We start from the raw sequence: 12,992 nt of genomic DNA, 5'->3' as shown, positions 1-12,992 counted from the left end.
TCAGCTTGAAGAACAAACAACAGTAGAACAACAGAATATTAATCGGCTAGAGGAACAGTTGGCAGAAGAAAAACAAAAGAACGAGCAGCTTGAAGTACAATTAAACCTGGAGAAACAAAAGATTGACCAGCATGCCATCCGAAAACAACAACAATTGTCTCAAGAGCTCGAATAGCTTCAATTGACACATCAACAAGAAATTAAGGCTAAAGAGGAACAAATCACACAACAACAACTCTATATAGAACAATTCAGAGATTATCCCAAGGTTGAGGAATTTAAGAAGGAAGCCCTAGAGGCAAATAAAGCCTTATCTCAACAGCTGAATCTACTTTGCCATAAAATATCTCTTATCGACCCATTATGCATCACAATTACATCACTGATCAATCAAGCGGTTAATACCAGATTAGAATTTGAGGATGCAGATGATAAGGTCACAAATTACCTCTCCTGGCAAAGCACCAAGGAAGGAAGAGCTGCTAAACTATTGAATATTCAAGATTCTCATAAAGAAATATTGTTTTCAGAATGGGAAACACAGTTGATAAAGGCAGAAAGGGCTATCTCCAGGGCCAAGGCTATAATGAATAATGTGATTGAGTTGGTAAATGATAATTTATATGGAGCCAATTTAATTTTTGATTGTTCCCCAGGAAATCTTCCAAAGGCGGAAGTGTTAGAAAATCAATGGAAGCAAGATTTGGCCACCAAAGATGAACAACTCAATAGAGTACAAAGCCTTAACTGGGATGCATATTGGTCCTTTTTGGTCAAGCTGCACAGCCAACAGATGACCATCAAATGCCTTGCCGATGTTGTTGATCACATGATGCCCGAGCTTTCAGATGCCACATACACAGGACAACTACACTCCAGGATGAGTCATCCTCCATAGATTCAAAACATGCTCTCAATTTGTCGGTTGCGGATACAGGAGAAGAAATAGATGCGATGAATATTTTCAAAGGCGATCGCAATACTATTTTTGCAATTCAAATCCCAGATTTTAATGTTGGCAGTTCCAACAACTCTCATCGATTTTTGTGGACAGTTTGTTTTAATTTTATTATATAAACCCTTTCATGTTATTTTAGAAATGGTCCTCAATTTGTACAAAAACTAGACCTGAGAAGTTGCACTTCTGCACTTCTTAATTTATTTTTTATAAGTCGTGGATCAAGGTTTTAGATTTTTGTGAAAGAACTTCATCAAGACCTGCATTTTTGTATCTCCTTGGAGTTTCTGGAATAAGAAGGTGGAACCAAAATGTTACTTACATAACGAGACTCAAATGCATTTGGTATTTTTATCACTGTTCTTTTGTCTTGTTCTTTATGTAATTAGCATTCCATTTAATTTGCTATTGTTGATGTATTTACATGCTTCAAGCAACTCTATATTATGTCACTTCTAAATGATTTAGAATTGTTATATTTTTTTTTCTCGGTAAAAAACTAGCCAGTCTATTGTATTATATTTACAGGTAAACTTTACAAACAGTGAGACATGCCTTCCAGGGCCAGCAGTTGCACCTTGGATAGCTTAGCTGTGAAACAAAAAGCTCCCTCGCAGGGGCAGCACCTACAGGACTTCCAAAATCCCTCCAAAAAACTTACTGAGGCTGGAGACCAAAATGACGTGACTAACATCAGAACCTGGAACCGCCTTGAGTTAAACATGAACGTGACGGCCCACGCAGGGGCTTCCATCCAAAACTGACTGTGGACCGTGTCCATCAAAGAACTTACAATGGACCGACATGAACAAGATAGTATTAAAAACTGAGAGTAAACAAGACCGACATAAACAAGACAGTATTAAAAACTGCAAGTAAACAGACACAGTGATGACCAGAACCCAAATACCCGCAGAGACTTTTATCCTGGACCCGAGCTGAGAGAGAAAGGCATGTGCCGGTGCGTGCGTCGGAGGCTCAGTCATCGCAGAGACTTTTATCTTCCACGATATAGCTCCACCCTTGGCCCTCAGGGATTCCTTCCCACATGGTGGTCCATGGATCCTTTGCAGTGCCCTGAGGTTTCGGCTCCAGGGGATGTGAGGGGGCATGCAGAATCTCTTTCCTTGAGGTGCCCGCCTCAATTGGTGGCTGCAAGACAGGGCTCTCCTCACCAGTACCTCCTGGAGGCTGCTCCTCCGATCCTGGAGGTTTTCCAACAACATTTCCTTCAGGGACTTTAGTGAAAAGAACTGAAATATGAGCATTGATACCTGCATTATCCTTTGAGCTACCCAGAGTGAAGACGACTGAGCCAAATGCTGGAAGCACTGGCCCTCCTTCACTTGAGCTGCCAACCTCCATGAATTGCCCGGCTGGAATTGGTGTGGCTCTTGCCCTCCTATAATAGTAGCAGCAGCAGCAATGGTGGTGCTCATCAGCTGCAGGGGGTCGAGAGGATGAACCACGCCCTGGTCCCCTTCTGCTCGGTTGTCGTTCCCGCAGCTTTGCCATGAACTCCCTGCTGCCTCCTTCGAGTACCTGAAGTGAATTGTAAAAACAAGCACAGTGCTGATTTCGCCCCAAACCACACACAGGCGTGACAACCACTGAGCAAACTTCGCCGGAGGGGGAGATTTCACTCCTCGCATCCAATTGTCCTTGAATGCTCTTGTATTTCCGCTCCCACCTAAGGCAATTCCTTGTGTTGCAGCTTCAGAAAGCCAAGACTGTGTGTTGAGGTGGTAAGACATCCACCCACCTCGAATTCCTCTGCGCTCGCACCTTCCCAGCTTCACCATGCCAATGAGTCTGCGTCGCCTCACCTGCCCCTTGATATCGAGCATCATTCCCTCGTTGCGAGCGTCCATTAACTGCATTCTGCAACGCCATCAATTCACTCTGCTCGGCATTGAATGCCCAGAGCTCGGGTAGCGAAACATGAAACTATGACGGCGGTATTCCATTAAACATTAAGGTTAACACGGGGCGTCACATGCTGGGCATGTGGCTCGACCCCCTCTGACGTGCCAGCACCCGCATCCGGGGATTTAGAATTGTTATATTAAAGATATGTGTCAGCAATAAATATTAGTATGTCATGTGATATGTTTTTACAATTACTTTGTTTAATTTTTTAAACAAAGTAATCATTATTTAAATGCATCTTTCTATGGATAAGTAAATCATCTATATGATTATTTGTCTGCTAGGAATCATCAAGAATCACATTGTTATGAGAACCTGGGTTATATAGATATATTTGTATATTTTAGAGTTATAGATTAAATCACCTATCATCTTTGTTATACATTTAAAACACTCATTCATCAAACCATACATTATTGGGAAATTGGTCCCATAATATCCCGTCAGAGCCACCATACCAAACGGAGAAGGAGTTGTACTAAGGTCAAGATAGGGTGGTTATCCCCAAAGTTGGTGCTACGATTTTTGAGGCATCAACACAAAGTTGTGAATTGAAAAATTTATCTAAAAAAACCTACTTGTCATTATTATGGCCCATCTAGATTTAGCACAAGGATATTGTATTTGAATCCACTAACAAATAATTTTGTCTAAAGGCTTGAAGAAATTGCGAAAGAATTAATTAGTCTCAAACTCTTATTGTACATTGAAATCATTGTGCCCTACATTCCATAAGAATTTAAAGCCAAAAAACTCCAATCCTTCAACATGTTTTTCAACCTAAGGATAATAGACTCCCCAAAACCCATGGTTTCTTGAAACAATACCACATCTAGCCTATCCCTTTCCAATTATCATTTCAAGAGTACAAGTTTGGCTTAGCCCCCCTTGTCCTCAAACATTCACTAAAAGGATGTTCATTTGATAAGCCCCAAGGAGGATTGGTGATATTTAAGACCCCCAAATATAGAATTTTGTTTACGTTCATTTATCTCTTTGATAACATGTTCTTATGCATAACTAAGAGATTACTTTTGATCTTTAGGTATCGTGCCCTAACCATGAAGCAAGTCCACTCCAAGACCCTTAGACGGGCTCAAGGGCTTCAGGGGAAGGCTTCAAGGCTAAAGATTATATGGACCTCCACCCTTGGAACCACTTCTTAAGGAGGATGTTGGAGCCAAAGCTTCTTTAATGGGTTTCGCTTAGTAGGATTCAAAGAACGCTACTGAACTATCTAGATCCACTTAGCCTTTAAAAACTCCTACTTTTAGATTCATTGTAATGTGCCTTTCCTTACCACTTTGCAAGCAATGATTTATCCATTCTTATACTTCATAATTTCATAAGAAGGAGGAAGATAAAAGAACCTTGATAGATACCTCTAGCTACTTGAGTTGGCTCCATATCGAATGAAGGTGAGAAAGAGTTTGGGTGAGTATCTACCAAGTTGTGGTTTGAATGTTAATTCTGAGTCACCTCAATCCATGGAATCGACATGTCTCCCACTACAAAGCTTACATGAACTTCAATCTCCTTTCCAACAACATGTTGGCACTTCATTTCATGTGCCAAAGTCCCCGCACTTGGTGACTAAAGAGAAATGGACTATTAGGATTTCTTTCGCCATATTTTCTTCAAATAACCTTGTGTACAATCAACTACTATATGTTCATAGGAGTGACAATAAGAAAACTAATAATCTCTACAAAATCAACTATAAAATGACACAACCTATATAAGATTATACTTATTTAAGTAAAATGAATATTTTTCTAAATTTACTTGTGAAATAATATAGGCAAAATACATATAACAATACTATTTAACCATAATTACTAATAAAAATTATCACGATCAAAAAATTCATAATCTAATTATAAAAATAAATAATATTTTTCCCTTCTACTAATATCATAATATTTACCCAATTAAAAATATAATATTTACCCCATTAAAATTATAAAAAAATAATAATAATATGAAGAGAAAAATACAAAATATAAAATAACAACTTGAATACATAAAAGACATTAAAATATTTTAAGTCACTAAATATTGTTCTAATCGATCCATACACATTTATAACATTATCAACTCAAAAGTATTAGTTTTTCTTACAACTATGATGCTATATATGACCTGTGACAAAAATGACAACCATTAGCCATGAAATGAAAAGTTTATTAGATTGTTCATTCTTTCAAACCTTTAGGAATAAACCTTTCCAAATAATAATGGAGAATGCATGCCCACTAGCACCAACTCCCAATGTGATATGAAAACAACATGAGTTTTGATACACAGCTTGAGTGGGTGTAATGGTTAAAAGCATGTGTTTCTTCATAAGAGGTCACAGGTTCAAAATCAGAGGGGGTAGAGTATGTATGCCTTCATAGATTTAGCAGTCAAATCGCTGCATGGAGGTGGGTCCCTTGTCTCATAAACAAGGGGGTCTCATACAAGGTCCCTTACAAAGGGGTCTCATACACCAATTTGGAGTCAAATCGCTGCATGGAGGTGGATCCCTTGTCTCATAAACAAGGGGGTCTCATACAAGGTCCCTTACAAAGGGGTCTCATACACCAATTTGGTGTCTGGCTTGGCTGTGACCTTAAAAATGGATATTATTATTATTATTAACAACTGAAAAGAAAATAACCAATTTTTAAGGAAATCGACCTTAAACGCTATTTTTGAATATTCTTTTAGGAGTCGCTCGAGAAGCCCCTTGTGCTATCCCTTTCAATTCAAAGGAATAGTTGTAATGAATTACTTGCCCCCGGAGGGACAAGCGGCTTCACACCTTTCTTATCACGAGTATCCGCAATAAGAAACAGATTAATGAGATTAACTATTCCTTCATCATCGATTAAGGATTTGACTGACCTCAATATTTTCTCATGATTGAGGCAATCGAAGCATTTCACAATATCTGCCTGTATGAAATAAGAATTCGGTACCCAATCTTGCACAGCGACAAAGAGGGTTTCTCCGCTACGTTTTTTTCAGTCTTGTCTCACAAACAAGGGGTCTCATACAAGGTCCCTTGTCCCACAAACAAAAGGGTCTCATACACCAATTTGGTGTTTGACTTGGCTGTGACCTTAAAAATAGATATTATTTTTATTATTATTAAAAATAGATATTTTATTATTATTATTATTAACCACCTAAAAAATAAACATTTTTCAAGGAAATCGACCTTAAACGCTATTTTTGAATATTCTTTTAGGAAACGTTTTTCTCCATCTACCACATCAAAATAGGTTTAAAAGTCGCCGTTTTTGGATAAGATAATAGAAGTCGCTTTTAGATAAGATAAGAGGACTAGACATAAGATTCCCCTCAATGAATACACTTAGAAATGACTACATATTTGCAATAATAAAACTTAGGATCGATTACATATTGGCAAAATCAACCCTGCAACTATCATGCTAATACATATATATGTGATAGAAAACACAGTGAACTATCAGCATATCAATGTCTGCAACAACTCATCATTCTGACAGAAATTAAATCTCTGGATACTGGAACAACGCAACTAAAGCATCCTAATAAACGCCAATTTGATATATGACTGCATTCTGCTCTCAAATATCCTTCCACTTACAAACAAAATCTCTCAACGAACACAAACTATAAGGTTGTTAATGCATTTGGTTCTCCTCTTTGGAGATGTTTGTTTTCTTCTGTGGCTGAGGGAGTCAAACTTCAGAAATGTTTTTTTAAAGCGAAGTTGAACTATTTCAGGCCAAATAAAGTTTTTTTTGGGTCGGCAGATGAATTTAAAGGATCAGAGAGAGAAGTGGTTGGGTAGTATCTAAAGTTGTTTGGGATTTCAATGGTTATTTGGATAAATTTATTTGAAGTTTTTTTGTTTTTAAATAAGTTATATTTCACATGAATACTATGAGTTTTGTGAAAGTGAAACCACAGTTAATTTTAACCAAATCAAATTCACCTGAACTATTTTAACATGATTCTTCTGAGCACATCTGTAATATGGTGTTAAGGATTATGGTTCTGTGACTGATACAAAATTTTGTAATTGCAGAGAAAATGGTAGAAATGCACTCTGCTTTGTTTTAATCAATACCTGAAATATCACAGAACACACATACAAACAATTATTTTTAGCAGTAGTCTATCTGTTATATGTTTTGAGGCTTTCTAACATATTTTTTTAATGTAATTTGTTCAGAATCCAATAAGGATTTACTGGAATTTAACCTTGAATTGTGAACTTTCCACAATTTAAATATATTAAATTTTTTTCAAAACATTAAATTTATATAAGAATGAAAAACTGATTTAAAAAACAACAAAAATTATAATCACACCACAAACATTTCACAAAATTCCAACCAAATACTCCAAAATACATTTCACAAGATTCCAACCAAATACTCCAAAATATATAATGGTTAGACAACGGCCAAAAATTTAAATTCGCAATAGCAGAGTGTCTTTACACAGTTTTCTCTGCAAATATTTCTCGATGAGGACGATACTCATGATAACGTATAAGGCGAAAAAACATAATCGATACCACCGACCAAGTAAACATTCCTGCAACAACATACAGAACACACAACCTGCAACATCCTGAACAATTATAAGAATACAAACAACACAGCAACGAATCGTTATATTTATCCCTAAATATGACTCCACCCACATATTCCATCAAACAACCATATACATAACTGACCAACACAGACACAATCAACCGCCACAGAGCGCCAAAAAAACCAGGATAATTTCCAAATTGATGACGTAATTTCCAAATTGATGACGATGCTCCGTTTTTTCCAATTCTTGCTTATCAGTATATAGATCACATGATTCCATTGACCTACGATGCTCCGCTTTTTCCATTTCTTGCTTAGTATCAGTATATACCTGTCGCAGACGAACAACTTCCGCGGTATCGCCTTCAACAGTAACAAAATGATGATCACTAGCCATATTCACAACAAAAAAACCAGAGAAGCCCCTGCACTTCTTTCACCATGCTCCGCTCGGCCCTGCAAAAGCAGATTCCGCTTGGTTCTTAATCCCCTTGCCTCACCTCATTATTTATTTCTTCTTGACCATCGGTCCCCAACAGGCCCTAATTATGTGTCTTCAACGCTACCTATAGCTAGAAAGAAGAAGACTCCCTTCACCCGCAAGCGTCTCTTTCATACTTTTGATACGAAAAAATGGAGGTGCCAAACAATATGTAAAGTCGGGCAATGCTTTTCTTCATTAATGGCTCGAGACATAGACGCCCCAACTGTTATGGTAATTGGGTTGTCATCTCTGAGGAGTAGTAGTTTAATCGGGTGAATTTTTCTAGTCTTGATCTGTTTTCTAAGATTTTTAAAATTATGTAAAGAAATGAAATAAAAAATCTTTAAATTCTAAAATAGTCCAGAAAAAAAAATCTATAATGGCCTTCACAATTCCTAATTCTCACAATTTAGTGGATCTCGGGTTCCTTTCATCCCCAAACATTGATGGTGTATCTCCCACTGGTCTACCGTGTCTCTGTCTCATCATTCACGACTTTCTCCATGATGTGGAAACCCATCCATACGAGGCTATGGGTTACCGTAATCCACTAAGAGGGACACCACCTTGGATTAACATTAAATTTAGCCATCACAACAATATATTTCTAGTTGTTTATAGTGAGATTTTTTGGAAGTTTTTTTCGTGGGTTTTTCTGGTTTAATTTCTCTAAAATCTGATAGAAATTTATTGAAATTACAAGCTTGATGGGTAATTCCCACACAATCGAGGTGCCCTAGAGATTTTTCAGGATGTTGAATCCATATATACAGTGAAAAAATCAGTTTAAATAACACACATCAAATTTGACCTCAAATTTTTCTATTGGATTCACGCACGGGAAAGTCCAAAAAGTTTCACTAAAGACAACTCCCTTGAAATACACCTCTTCTATTAATATCTCTTTGCCTTAAATTTTCATTGTGAATACGAAACTGTCTTTGTTATGAATGTGACTTGTCGCTATCACAACAATATCCGTATGTTGTAATACGCTTCTTCAAACCATAGTGAAGGATTATGATTTTTGGAAGGGGATCATTCAGATGGCTTTTCCGGAGAGTGGACTATTAATGTGGTTATTCCTCTCTTTAAGAGTGGAGATATCAATAATCCCTCTAACTATCGTATTATTATGGTCAAACCCCTCATGGGAAATATTTTTGGGAGCATGATAGAGCAAAGAATCGGCATTTGGGAAGAAAGTAAGGGGAGAAGGGCAAAATACAACCACGATTTAGACCTAGACACTTTACCATTGACCATTGTGTCACCCTTAGACATTTGATAGATAAAGTTTGGGACAAGCAAGGTGAAATAACCTATTTTTGTTTTGTGGACTTTAAGAAAGCCTTTAACACAAGGGCTAGAGACAAATTATGGAATGGGATGGAAGAATTGGGTATCCTGAATGGAAGAGTTGGGTATAGTATAGACCAATAGTTCATAGACTTTATGAGAAGATTAGAGCTAAAATCAGAGAAAGTGAAGGAATGTACGAATGTTTTGGTAGCGATATTGGTGTTAAAAAAGGATGTCCTCTATCCCCCACTTTGTTCAGTTTATATATTGATAAGCTAGAAGCTTGGTTAAGTAAAGCGGATGGAGAAAGGGTTCATCTAGAAAACTATGTTGCAAAGTTTCTTCTATGCGCAGATGATCTTATCCTAATCTCAAAAACAATGCATGGATTAATGGAACACTTAAAGGCCTTAGAACACCTCTGTCAATAGGTTGGGATGCAAGTGAACATTAACATGACCAAAATCATGATTTTCTCTTTAAGTAGAAAAGACAAACCAAGCACTTTTCCTTTCAAAGGTAGTCCTCTGGAGATAGTGAAAGAATACAAATATCTTAGGATTGAGTTCCACCAGAAGCTCATTTTGGAGACTTGTAGAATGAAAGAATTCAGGGAGGATGGAGAGCCTCATACTTACTCCAAAATGACTGTAGAAAAGTTGAACTTTGGGATTGGAAAACCAAGAAAACCCTTTTTGGTTTGTTGGTTATGCTGGTTGTTCTCTAAGGTTGTGAAGTATGGGGAAGTAGCTTGTCAACAAGAAGCTGGATGCAGTTAGAAAGAATACAGAAACAACTGTTACTAGCAATCTCAAAGTTAAAGCCTCAATCTTGTATGACACCCTTTTGGATAAAGCAGGTACTTTTCCATTGGAGGCAACAATGATAATCATGTTAATAAGCTTTAAATAAGGCTAGAAACATGGATAACCAACGTTGCCCCAAGATAGCTATGGAAGAGGGATTAGATTGTACGCAGAAAACTTGGATGAAGGAAAACAAAAAGTGCTAGAGTAACTGGAATATCTAGTTGCATGAATGCCCTAGCGCCAATGAAGAAATAAAAAAAATTGTGATGGAAAAATTTAGGACTGTCATGTGGACTAGTCACAATGGTCATTAAAAAGCATACTACATCAAAGAGTTCAACCCAACTTGTGACCATGGTGAGAAAACATATTTAGGAGTAGTTATTAAAGGAAAAGCAAGGGTGTTAGTGGCATAGTTGAGGACTACGTCACATCACCTTAGATGTGAAACTGGTAGGTAGAAGATCCCGAGGAAGTTTGGGAAGAGAAAACTTGCATTTTTTGCAATAAGGGTGTGGTGGAGACGGAATGACACTTTGTAATGAAGTGTATAGCATATAAGGATATCCACATTCAATATGAAAACAATATAAAGGTTGATAACATGCACCATATATTTGGCAAAGATAAGATCAATCAAATTGCTAGCCTTCTAGTCAAGACTCATAGCAGAAAATCTGACATCAAAAGGAATATGAAGATGAGTTAAGGTTGTTATTTTCTTGGTCCCTTATGCTGCTCAACCTCGTTGACATCATTAAAATCATTCATTTCATTTCATTCATTTCTCAATGCATTATGAATAGAAGATAAACAGAGGTTGAAATTTTTGAAAATAGAAGCTTAGCATATTTTAGTTTTTAAAACATTTGTTAGATTGGTTTTACATATAATTCTACGGTTGCTTCTCGGTGAAATGGTAGACGAGGAAACCACATTCTTGATAGACATATAGAGCATGAAACCAAATCTCTGATGTGGGGAATTTCAATAGAGTCGTGGGGAATTCTATTAGTCTCAAGGGTTATTTCTTACATGCAAATTGTTAATTTCTATTGGTATACATTAAATAAATTTTGAAATTTAAAATAGACTTTTTAGGGAATATTATAAAATAATAGTGGAAATAAGAAAATAAGATTAGAATTACTTCGGAAAAAACAAAAAAATTGTTTTTTCAACTCGTATTTTCAATTTATTCCCTATGATTTTACTCAAATTTCGAGTAAGGGCACTCATTAGATGCGGAATTTAATTTTACATCCAAAGAGCAATGTCACAAGGTTCATCCAACTTAAGCCTTGAAGTTCGGAATTTGGTGAATCTCAACAAAATCTTCACATTCGACTTATATTCGACCTAGATTCGATTTAAGGTGGTGGTTTTATGTTTAGTTTGGAGAGTGTTGTGGATGTTGTTACCTCTGACCTGCACCCTAGCATTGTTCTCAACCATTGTCGGTGTCAATGAAAAATCCATCTGCGGTGTGTCCAATCTGAGCGTCTTTCTGAACTAGTTCCCATGAAAAATCAATCATGTTGCCTTGTCTAAATATTTTTTTCACAAATTAAAGAAAAATGTCAGCTTGTTTTTATTTAAGCAGACCCTATGGTTATTTTCAACTCTCACCCCTACCGGACACTTGACACGATGGCTCCACGGGTTCGATGGGCTCATCTATGCAAATATCATATAAATTAAATTTGTATAGTTTAAACTTTTAACATACATATACCTTTGCATTGTGTAGTTAAAATTCATTATCTTTATTATTCGTAAAGTGTGTATGAATTAAATTGTATAACTTAAAAATAATTGTATCTATATAACTTAACATAATAGCTCTTGGTGTTTGACGGGCTCTCCCGCATAAATATCAAATCTATAAAAAATTAGTAATAATTTAATAATCAAAATAAATAAATAATTAAATATAACAAATAAATAAATAAATAATTAATTAATTAATTTAAACTCATTAATAAAGTAAGTAAATCATTATTCAAAACAATTAATTTTTGATTTAATAAAATAATAATAATAATAATTAATAATAATAAAAAAAATTAAATAAATAAATAAATACATTGGCCGACCTAATTTCTCACATCATTATTTAATAACCTATATATATATATATATATATATATATATATATATATATATATATATATATATATATATATATATATATATATATATATATATATATATACCCTAAAACCCAGCTCATGGATACATCATTAAGATTGAAGATTATCTATTGTCACGTCCCCTGATGATGGACTCACTTGGTAGTCCGAAACGTTGGGTTCACAAAACTCTACAACAGGTCATTCCTCCTCTATCTAAAACCATCCTCACCTGTATGGATTCTCTATTTAACAATTGGTCAAGATGTCTAAGAAATCTCGAAAGACGAAGGCCCCCATTACAGCGGAAGAAGGACAAGGAAAATTGGTGTTAATTTCAGATACTACCTGTCAAGGCCTTGGTAAAATCTCGTGGGAAGGAATATATGCTTTACTTGAAGCAGAAAATACAAAGGAGATAGAAGAAGAAGCAACAACTGATGGAACTGATGAAATGGAAAATACACTCAGTGATTTGGCTAACTCCTCCCTCCATAGAATAGCAACCCGTGCAATAGTTTTACCATATAATGATCTAGTGAGATAGGTAATCGAAAGTATTAATATAACAGACAGAGCTTTCTTCACAGCCAATGGAAGGATGTTCAGGACATTCAAACCTCAAGATGTCAAGTGAATGTATCACTTGCCGGATCCCCAACGACACTACAACAAATAATTCCTGGAAGCTTTCGCTAAGGAGAATCAAATAGATTCAGACCCTATCAAATAGTGGAGACATTTTCCTAACAAGCATAAACATGAATCTTCTGGTATGTACTCTGTGGACTCCTTAGC

General features: G+C 36.2%; 1 long non-coding RNA gene across 1 annotated transcript; it reads right to left on the bottom strand.

Moving 5' to 3' along the window:
* Window positions 1-7,300: 7,300 nt before the first annotated feature.
* LOC149156777 (uncharacterized) lies at window positions 7,301-7,939 on the bottom strand. The gene is made up of 2 exons (XR_016263672.1): window positions 7,799-7,939; window positions 7,301-7,491 (listed from the first exon to the last, which is right to left on the bottom strand). It is a non-coding gene; the product is annotated as an uncharacterized LOC149156777 (long non-coding RNA).
* Between the last annotated feature and the right edge of the window lie 5,053 nt (window positions 7,940-12,992).

This window comes from Pinus tabuliformis, chromosome 9, assembly GCF_031772625.1.
Source record: "Pinus tabuliformis cultivar Carrire ecotype Pingquan chromosome 9, CPIR1, whole genome shotgun sequence".
Lineage (NCBI taxonomy): Eukaryota > Viridiplantae > Streptophyta > Pinopsida > Pinales > Pinaceae > Pinus > Pinus tabuliformis.
The sequence above is the reverse complement of the archived record's forward strand: the minus strand, read 5'-3'. Positions and strand labels throughout refer to the sequence as shown.